General features: G+C 47.1%; 1 long non-coding RNA gene across 1 annotated transcript; it reads left to right on the top strand.

The window, feature by feature from the left end:
• The first annotated feature begins 5667 nt into the window (after nt 1-5667).
• Nucleotides 5668-9651, top strand: LOC146643062 (uncharacterized). Its single transcript, XR_014909220.1, has 3 exons — nt 5668-6221; nt 7412-7615; nt 8823-9651. It is a non-coding gene; the product is annotated as an uncharacterized LOC146643062 (long non-coding RNA).
• The last annotated feature ends 936 nt before the right edge of the window (nt 9652-10587 follow it).

Raw genomic sequence — 10587 nt, forward strand, 5'->3', positions numbered from 1 at the left:
AAAGTATTTTGACAATGATGTGATATCTAACTGGGAGTGATGAGATCTATAGAAGGGGTCCTGGTGATGATACGAGCAGCAGAGTTCTGGACACATTAAAGCTTATTAATGGATTTTTGAGTAAGACCACAAAGAAATGAATCACAGTAATAGAAGATGATCTGGCTAGATGGAAATGTCTACCCATATCACTCATGGGAAGGGTTGCCGCTATAAAAATGATGGTCTTACCAAAAATAAATTATTTATTCTCAATGATCCCAACTAAACCGCCACAAGATTGGTTCAGATCTCTAGATTCATGTATGTCCAAATTCCTTTGGAAAAATAAACCCCCACGTATAAGCTTAAAAACACTACAAAAGACCAAGGATAAAGGAGGACTAGAACTGCCTAACTTTCAGCACTACTTCTTAGCCAACAGGCTTCAGTTTATCTCAGGATGGCTAAAACACACCCTCTTAGATGAACCTTGGCTAGATGTAGAACAAGCACTCTGCAATAATCTAGAGATCTCAGACCTACTATTTATCAGCTCAAACATCCAACGACATGAATGCTTTAAAAGCATCAACATCAGCTCTTCTCTGACAGCATGGTGGGAGTTTCTAAAATTGACGGCGTCTTCATTAATCCCATGCAAACGTACACCTATCTGGAACAACCCTGACATATTACAAAACAATAATATGATAAACTTTTCAGATTGGAGTGATAAAGGAATCAAATATTTAGAACATATACTAGAAGGAACAGAATTTATTTCATTTGACGGACTAGTTACACAATATGGGATCAACAAGAAAAGATTTTTAGAATATCAACAAATTAAATCCATAGTAAAAAAGAAATTTAAACCGGGTCAAGTTGAACTACAAACACCACCAAGTGTGGTTCAATTTCTTACTCTTAAAACCCCCAAATTACTATCCAAAATATACAGAATGCTTTCTAAAACAGATGAATCAATATCACTTCCTATTGCAAAATGGGAAGCGGATTTATCAGTTAACTTAGACCAAAACTTCTGGTCTCAGATTTGCTTAAAAACCTTTCATCTAATTAGAAATCCCAGTCTTCAATTAATTCAATACAAAATATTACATAGAGTGCACTATACAGGTCATCGGATGTTCAAGATGGGCTTTACGTCTACCAACAACTGCTCACACTGCCAAACCAATTCACCGGACAATTATATCCACGCTCTTTGGTTCTGTCCACCAGTTCAGAAGTTTTGGCGCGAGATATGTGAAGACTTATCGAAGTGTCTGAAATGTAACATTCCAACTTCCCCCTTAGTGTGTTTGTTGGGCAGCTTAGATAATGTCACTTCAGAAAAGAATATCACCCATATGGTTTTCACTGCCCTATGCATAGCCAAGAAAACAGTCCTCATGAACTGGAAAAATAAAAATAATCTTAATTCTAACCAATATAGAAATTATCTATTAGATTACATTAGTCTTGACACAGCCTCTGCCACCACATCAGATCAATTGCTCTGGGCTCCTTTGATCAGCTCCATCAACTAGTGGGGGTGGGGGGTCATAGTTTGGTCCCGCCTTCATTGTTGTGATTGGTGTGGGGGTAGGGACAGGCTTAGGGCGTCGGGGGGTTCCCCGGAGGCATCTTCCTTGGGGGGCTCAACCCGGGGTAGCGGTCATGTCCGGTTGGGGGCTCTGTTGGCTCTCAGGTGACTGTTTCCTCGCAGCTTCGTGCAGCGGGGCTAGGGGAGGGTCTGTGCTGACGGACGTGGGTTACTGACCTGGTAGCCTGGCTGCCCCTGGGTGGGTCCGGGATGGGCGTGAGGTTCTGGTGGCGCTCCGTCTCTAGGCTGGGGCCCTTGCCGGGCCTTGGGGGCTTGGGTCCTGGTAGGTGTGTTGCCGGGGTTGTGGGCGGGTGGGTGCATGGGGGCCCGGCCCTGGCGCAGGGTGCCGCCGGTGTGTCGAGCCACCTGGGGGGCTCTTCAACCGGTGGGGGAGATTGACACATCTTGCAGGAGCTTTCCTCTCCTCAGGAACTCTCTGCAGGAGGGGGAGATACAGGAGAGGTGGAGGAAGATCTCAGCCTGGGCGTCTATTGTCTCATGTAGTCTGGAAGATGAGTGGTGGGGGGGTGGGCGCAGTTTTCTCTGTGGTGGGGTTGGGTGGACTGTCCCAGGCTCTGTGGGGCCGGGAGGCGCTGCTGCACTGGGCCGCGGTCTGGATGGGCCTGGGCCCCCTTTCCCTGGCGGGTCGCGGAGTATGGGGATGCCTACTGGGGTCAGCGGGGGAGCTGGCCCCAGGGAGGGGTCACCTGCCCCTCCCTTCCTTCCCTCCCCATCTCCAGCTGCCTCCCTCTTCCTGCTCCACCACAACCACCCACACATGCAGGGCCTTGGAGTAGGGGTATGTCACCAGGGTGCAGAGGAGGCATCCCCCCCCCTCTGTCCCCTTCTGGCTGCCTCTGCCTCAATTTTATCCCACAACTTAGACATTCACATTACTCACACTCTCATTACACATACATATAGGATCTTGGGGGTGGGCACGATACACGGAGTCCAAATCACCATCAGGGTGTATACCTCACCCCTGGCATCGTTGCCCACCTCTCAATTTTAAATACACGTAGACATTGAGGGCTAGCAGGAGGGACCATGCGCTTACCTGCTGCTCTCTGGCAGGTAGCTCCAAGCCCTCCTGGGTTTTAAATGCACCTTAGAACACACATGCATCAACACTACAATGAGCGGGTGGAGGGAGGTTTGGAGTCTTCTCTCACCCCCATTCTCTGCGGCCTGCTGGAGCGGGAGGGCTAGGACTAGGAGGAGGAGTTGGCCGTCCGACTGCGGTCTGGAGTGTGGAGCCTTCCTGCTGCTGCGGAGTCGGGGCGGTCTGCCTCCCCCCACCGCAGGGAAAAGGGAAACACCACCTGGGTCTGGGTGCAGTGCCCCCCTCCAGGGGCGGGGGCACCTAGACCCGGTTTGTAGAGTACGCTTGGGGAGTGTGATCGTGTGTACAACGTCTCTTTATGTCTGTCTCCACGTTGGTTGAGTGTGGAGTAAGTGCATATGAGAGCATGAGGGTGGGAATGGATGTTTGTGTCTGTGTGTGCCTGTATGTCTGTGTCTATATGTCAGGTTGGGTATCAGACGCCACCTCTCTGGGGACATCTCAGGCCCTCCAAGGTATGGGGGCCTATCTCCCCCTACCACCACGTCCCCTGCCAGTGGCGGACCCCCTCAGACATCGGTGCGTTGGTGGTTCTTTGTGTCCGGGGATGGGCGTCCAGGTACACACCGGCTCACTCCTTGGCGGCCGCTTATCGGGGCCTGGAGCCTGGGGCTCGCTCGGGCCACTTCGGAGGTGGGGTGCCCCCGGCCTCTCGGCCTGGGGCTCGGTCACTCAGGCGCAGCTGGCTGCCGGCGGAGCTCACGGGCGCGTCACTGCAACTCCCCCTGGCTTCTGCTCCGCGGCTGCTGAGTGAGCCCTCATCTGGGACAGTGGCGCGGCTGCCCCTCTGTTGGTCTTCCTTGGTCTCTTGTGTTCTGGGGGCCTCTGGATGTCTGGAGTTTTGATCTCCTCCACACCTGCTTCACGCCCTGGAGGACGGGGCTGTGGCCCCCCACACCCTCTAGCAGATCATTACATGAAGGAACCTTTTAAAAAAACAAAAAACAAGCGCGTCCATGCTCACAGGTGTACACACGGGTGATCACACCCACAAACTACACCCTTTTTGGCTCCTACCTCAAAGCACACTGTGTTCTGTTGATCTTATGAGCTGCACAATAATGTTTAACATTTAGTATTTACTGTCATATTCCCATATATCATTGTGATGTTGTTTATTCTATTACTCTTGTTCTCTTCTGCTTGCTTTCTTTTTTCTTTCTCAGCAGGTGACCCAGGTGATTGATATATGCATTTTTTTTCTCTGCCCGTTCTGTTGGTTTTTGTCTTTTGCCCTTCTCCCCCGTCCCTCTTCTCAGCTGTTTCTCTTTCCCTCTTTCTTTCTCCCCTTCTTTCCCCCAGTCAAGTCTGTCCCGTATTCAGTAAGTGAAAATAAAATAAACAATAAAAGGTGAATCAAATGGACCATTACGGCAAGGCTGGGATGGTCAGTTTGGTAAAGTAAATCCGTTGGGCATCTTTCTTTGCCTTTAGACAACAATTCTGATGCAAAAGAGCCAAACGGGACAGGCAAAAAAAAAAAAAAAAAAAAAAAAAAAAGACCACAAAGAAATGAATCACAGTAATCGATCCGAGCAGTAACAACACTGTGAACAAGAACGGCAGCGGCATGTGGAGTGAGAAAAGGACAGAGACGATTAATGTTGCACAATTGAAAATATGCAGACTGAGTAACATCATTAATGTGTGAACTGAACGATAGAGTACAGTCAAGGATGATACCCAAACTTTTCACAGAGGAAGAAACGGAGACCGGCGAGTTATTGATCGTTATAGAGAAACTGTTGGTTCTGGATAATGTTGATTTAGAGTCGACCAAGAGAAGCTCAGATTTGACGGTAACAGCAGTCGGTAAGAAGATTTTTACCCAGAACTAAAATGAAAACCAGAGAGCAGAAACGTAAAAGAACAAAAACAATGGTGGGGTTGGCCCGGAAGCAGAGAGGAGAAGAGGCTCAGAACATGTGGACAGTATGAAAACGGAGGAGATGAAAGAACTTCTCTGGAGGTCGGACGTGTTGCTAACAGTGGAGGGGCTGCTTTGAAGATTGGCTGCAAAGGCAGAGTTTCTCTGGAGACTTGGAGGCAGACAGGAGCCCTCCTGGGGCTTGGCTGGATAACTCAGAGGACTCAGGATACTCGGAAGTTACACCTCCTCCAGCTTATCCAAGGGAACATCAAGGCGTTCCCAGGCCAGCCAAGAGATCTAATTTCTCCAGCTTGTTCTGGGTCTACCCAGTGATTCTATCATAGAAGCATGAACAGGTGGAGACGGAGGCTGCAGCCTGACTGCTCATCAGTTACCTGCTGAAGTTCAGGGTCTGGCTGCTGCGCTAGTTATGGTGTTCTTGATTACAAAAGCACCACAAGTAAACCAGGAAACACTAACTAGAACACTCAGCTGGAGGGATGAGGGAGATCATGACAAGTGTTGGAGTGACTTTGTTAAAAATTGTCATTGTTGTGCTTCGAATTGTGAACCTTGTTTAAACTGCATGATTGAAGATATCCTTGTTTCTGTTCTCCTCCCTGCATGTAGGATGGTGGGGGAGGCTACAGCTATAGTGTTCAACTGCAGGCACATTCCATGTAAAGAGTCTGGTTTCCTTATTTGCTCGGGAACGTCCACTTCCTGCCCTTCATGGGCTCACCTATGCTTGTATATGGTGGACCATTAAGGGGGTTAAGCCATATACAGGGTGGGGGGAGATGACCCTTTTATGAATAGGGATGTTGTTAAACGGTTGTAAACAGATGTTGTGTAGCAGGAAGTCACGTATACAGACACACACACACACATACAAACACATTCACAGTGTGTGTTCTCTGAATAAAAGGCTGCGAGGGGAGTTTGGAGTTGGCTACAGGGAGCTTGTGTCAGTTCTGGGAGGCAATCTCCCCTTGCAAGCAAACCGTACCAGTGGCTCTTGTGTTGTGTTTGCAGTCTCTCGTGGTCTGAATCCAGCAGGGTCGTATGTTCAGACCCAACAACAAGCAACACAAGGGAATGCAGACAATGAATACAAACAATAAGGGAACAGACCACAGGTGGGAACAAAGAGCAGAGTCTAATCGTCAGTTTTACTCACAGAGGGAGGATAGTAGGAGCGTCGTCTCCTCCGGCCTGAGGAAACAGGAGAGTTTGGAGCTGTTGATGCAACATCATTCCAGCTGAAGAGCCTGTGATGAGCCGGCCCGTAAAATCTCCGGCGAGCAAAACGGCATCATCCAGGTGGAGTCGGCAGCTGGTGATAGGTTGTTGCTCCACGTGAGAAGGAAATCTGCACTTTTTTCTTCTTGGTGAAGGAAAAAGGGAAACCGGATAATTGAGCCTCTGATGGCCCCAGACAGGAAACTCTTTGAGGATCGAGGTGGAAGAGCTTATGAGGAGGCAGGCCAATGAGCGGGCAGCAGAGAGGCTGATCAACCCCCGTGAGCAACCAGAGATGGGTGGATGATGCCCACTTTCAGCTGCAGAGCATCAGGTGCAGGCGGGGCAGCAGGTGGACGAACACGGCGTCTTTGAGGACCCCTTAGAGCCCGGTGAGTACCACTGAAAATGTGCTCCTACCAGGGGTGAGCCAACGCTTCCACTTCAGCTTTTCCTCAAGAAAGGAAACGGCTACTTGCTGCCACTTGTAGGTCGGAGTCTGCTGCTTTATTTTAGTGCTCAAGATCTCCTGTCATGTACCGCTGTGTGAGGCAAGGCAGGATAGCAGATAAAATGTGGGAGTCGGAGACAGAAACCAAACTTAAAGACAATTTATTACTGACTACAAAAACACCATAACTAGACCAAGAAATACTAAACAGACGAACACACAGCTGGAGGGAATGAAGGAGGCTGTGAGAAGAAACACAAGGGAACAGATCACAGGTGGGAACAAAGCTGAACATAATCAAACTAACGAGACCAGGAAGCAAAACTAAACAAGATGCACACAGGACGAGAGACTGTCAGAGTAAAACAGGAAACAGCAGAAACACACACTGAGACACAGACTGACTGAACACAGGGAACAGAGGGAGGGAGAGAAACAGAGACACGACTGGGGAACAGGCCAATCAGCATGGAGACAAGACTGACTTCACAGAGAGATACTAACACAGGAAGAGGGCGGGGACACAGAGGGGGGATGATAACAGAAAACCTGAGGCTAGATAACAAACTAAGACCTGGGACACAAACAGAGACACAACAATCATGACCAAAACTTCACCTCAGAACATGAAATGAACCAGAATCAGACGTCAAACACAAACGCTGGCTCACAGACCAGGACCATGAGCCTCCACACAGAAAGACTCCACCCAAAACAGGAACTCTCTTTCTGAGAAGTGATGGTGCTCACCACTGCAGCACCACGCTGCCCTGTTAGTTTCTGTGCTGGTAAAAATAAAGATGAATAAATAGTTCACTCTGACATATTTCCTGTGTCACAAACACTTCTTCTCTCTGCTGCTTCGATGTGCTTACAGTTTGTAGAAGGCAGCGTCTAACAAAGCCGTGTTATTATAAACATACTGCAGCTGCTGAGTTAAAGCTTATTATCTCTGTGATAGAAAATATTAAAAACAAAACTTCTTCCAGTGTTTTACATTCTTGTAACTGAACTTCAGATCTTGTTGAATGTTGTTTTCATTTGTACATAACTGACAGTCTGACGCCTCCTGACGTGTCAGAAGAACTGTGACTCGTCCTGTTTTACTTCCTCTTTGTTTTCTCTTCAAAGCTGTCGGACTTAAAGACACAGACAGACGGTGAAGCTGCTCAAAGATCTTTCAGCTCAAAATGTCTACAGAAATTCAAAGTGTTGAAGATTTCAGGGTGAAATACAGCAGAGGGTCCCAAGAGGATGGAGGAGTGAGAGAGCAGAGTGAGGTGGAGGTGTTAGATGATGGAGAGCAGCACCCTGACGTTGGCCTACAAGAAGCTGGTAAGCAGGAAATCATCAAAGTGACCAAACCAAAGAAAATGTTGGTGATGAAAGTGTTGTCCAGTGTCTTTTAAAGCTCTGATATCCGACCACTTTAAGACATATTAGTGTTCGTGTCACATGTGCCCAGAATATGTTTCCAGTCCAAACTGGCACACAGATCATTTGTTGCACTGGGCCTGTTTACTCCCAGTTAGGAGCTCCGTTTCTAACCGTCTGACTGTTTCAGTGTCTGTGGCTTCAAGTCCAACTGGTTCAGCTGCTGCTCTGCTTTCAGGAAGAGGTCTGTGAGTGACAGAGAGAAGCAGCCAATAGGAGCAGCACAGCTCTTTCTGCTTCCTCTCCAAGTGATAACATGACTGTAAATACAGCCAGATTGTCCACACAGTCATTGTTTTAAACATATGTGAATGTCGAGTTTGTCCGACAATGTTGTGCTTCCAAAAATGCGTCTTTCAGAGGTGCAGAGCAGCAGCTTGGTATGCAGCTCCAGTGTGTTAGCAGCTTCCCCCTGTAGTTAATGCAGCACGTTTAAATCAGTAGTTCATAGTTGTTCTGTGGTCTGACAACAGGAACAGAAAGATGCAGATTCATTGTGAGTTCAGCTGCATCAAAATGCAGTATGAGTGAGTGTAGAGAGGAGAGAAGCAAACTGATGGAAACAGCTAGCAGAAAGCTAACTGAGTGTAACTGAAGCACAAACACAGAGTAACACACACCCAGCACCACTCTGTTATAAATCAGCTTTAAAGTTTCCACAGTTCATGGTTGTTCCTCAGCATTACACTTTCCTCACAGCTCTGACCCGCGTGCAGGTGATCGTCATACAAACTAATATTCTGGGACTCTCCTCCATATTTGTCCCTCAGGTTTCTACACTTCTTTCTACGTTCCCTCACGTCCATCAGGATAGTTTTGCTCATTTAGTCCTTATATTGAGAGGAGGATTGTTTTTCTCTCACTGATCTATTCAAAAGCTGCGACCAAGAAGTGGCCAGAAATGCACCGACCGATCACAACAGCTGGAATGGACTAATGTTACTTTGTCCTTGTTTGAGTTCCTGTAACTTTTTAACAAACTCGACTAATTTGTTTGGTAAATCTGATTTACTTTCTACTGGGATCATTCCTACAGTGAGGATTAATAAAAAGCTCCAAAGTCTCTCATTAGTGCTTCATAAATGGACTTTTTGTTTTATCTTTGTAGATGTTCACACCGAGAAGAAGCTTCCAGCTGTGAGAAGAAGCTGGTTCAGAGCTTTTGAAGTGAACCTGGGAGTGCTGTATCTGCTGATTGTGGTGGGAATCATGACACGCTGTGAGGAATTTGATTCCAATATGTTAGATGTTTGATTTTGAACATTAGAAGTGAAATGATTTGATGCTGCAGACCTGATTGTGTTTAGTTCCTGTTCCCACACTGCAGAGTTTCTCCTACTTCACTGGAAAACACACAAACAGCAAACTTGTTACTGTAATGTTATTGTAGGGTCGACCTCACAACATAAAGCACTTTGAGGCTGTTGCTGTGATTTGGAGCTGTAGAAGTAAAACTGAATTGAATGATTAAGACAACGTGTGTCCTCCAGTTGGACAAACCTCCAACACCTAAGTAGCACACAGGTGTAATCCTAGTCAGGTGCTTTCAGTGTGGAGGAGCTCCAGCTCTGAGCCCACAGACACCTTTAGGTAGAAGCTTGTTTCCACCCCTTGTATCTCACTCTTTCAGTCAGTACTCACAGCTTGTGTTCATTACTGAGGTGAAGGTAAGAATGTAGCTCATCTGATAAATCAGCAGCACTTTCATGCTCAGCTCTCTCTTCACCCCAACAGACAGGATCACTGCACCAATCTGGCTTCTAACATCCTGCTGCTTTCTTTTCTCACTCGAGAACAAAATTCAAGGATTCATTAACTTCTTTACTTGGAAGAAACTCATTTCCAGCCTTAAACAGGCACAACACCCTTTTCCAGCTGAGAACCTCAGAATTGAAGGTGCTAAATGTCATCCCAACTACTTCACACTCAACTTCAACCAACCTACAGTAAGCTGGGCTCATCACTCCCACACATCCTGGAGAGAATGAAGAGCTCGTCCAGTGCTGCATGACCAGGATGGAAACCACACTGTTGCTCTGAATTTGAGATTTCACAATTGGATGGAGTTTCTCCTTCAATATTCTGACATAAACCTTCTCAGGGAGGCTGAGGAGTGTTTGAACCCACCAGCCCAGATTTACAAATCCAGAGGCCGAGTGCCCGACTCTCATGTAATGTTGCAGAGGTGTGTTAACCAGGACGGCCCAACAACAAGGAGTATTTCCTGGTGACCTCACAGTAAGATGTGCAACATTTAAGTGCACTGTAATTTCAAAAAACTTTTCCTCCTTATGTTGGACACTTTTTCACACAAGTACTTCTGTATTCCTTTGAAAATCAAATCAAAGAACACAAAAAATGAACTGCATCAGTTTTCCTGAAAGTGCAAAATGTAGAATTGAAAGGAAAAGTTACAGAGATCAATGTTTTTCATTAGCAATTTAGCAAAGTTGATGGTGGTGGTGTGTCTGTGTGAGTGAAAGACAGAGAGGGAGCGACAGATTTTCTGTTATAACCTTCATGTTATGGAGGCACAGTGTGAGCACTCAGGTCGCATCAGAGCACCGGGCCGTATAGTGTGAGACCTGCATCGTGACCTACCAACTTCTAACCCCTGCGAGTCAATCGTGCAGTTTGAGCAGGAGCTGAATAACGTGACTGAAAAAAATCGCACAGTGTTTGCCCAGCTTTAGGTGTACTGTCGTCCGAGACTTGCACCGCAGTGTCGGGGTTTGTTTCCCTGTTGGCCATGCTTCTTGTTGTGGTCACCTGTTGTCTTCCGGTATTTTCTCCCTAAGTGACCTTTCCTCGACCAATGAGATGAGCGGTAATCTGAATTGTCATACTCGAATTGTCATAAGTGTGCTGTCAGC

Source organism: Rhamphochromis longiceps, linkage group LG22, assembly GCF_057381845.1.
Source record: "Rhamphochromis longiceps isolate RC_006_pf linkage group LG22, R_longiceps_female_GT1.1, whole genome shotgun sequence".
In the NCBI taxonomy this organism is placed as follows: domain Eukaryota; kingdom Metazoa; phylum Chordata; class Actinopteri; order Cichliformes; family Cichlidae; genus Rhamphochromis; species Rhamphochromis longiceps.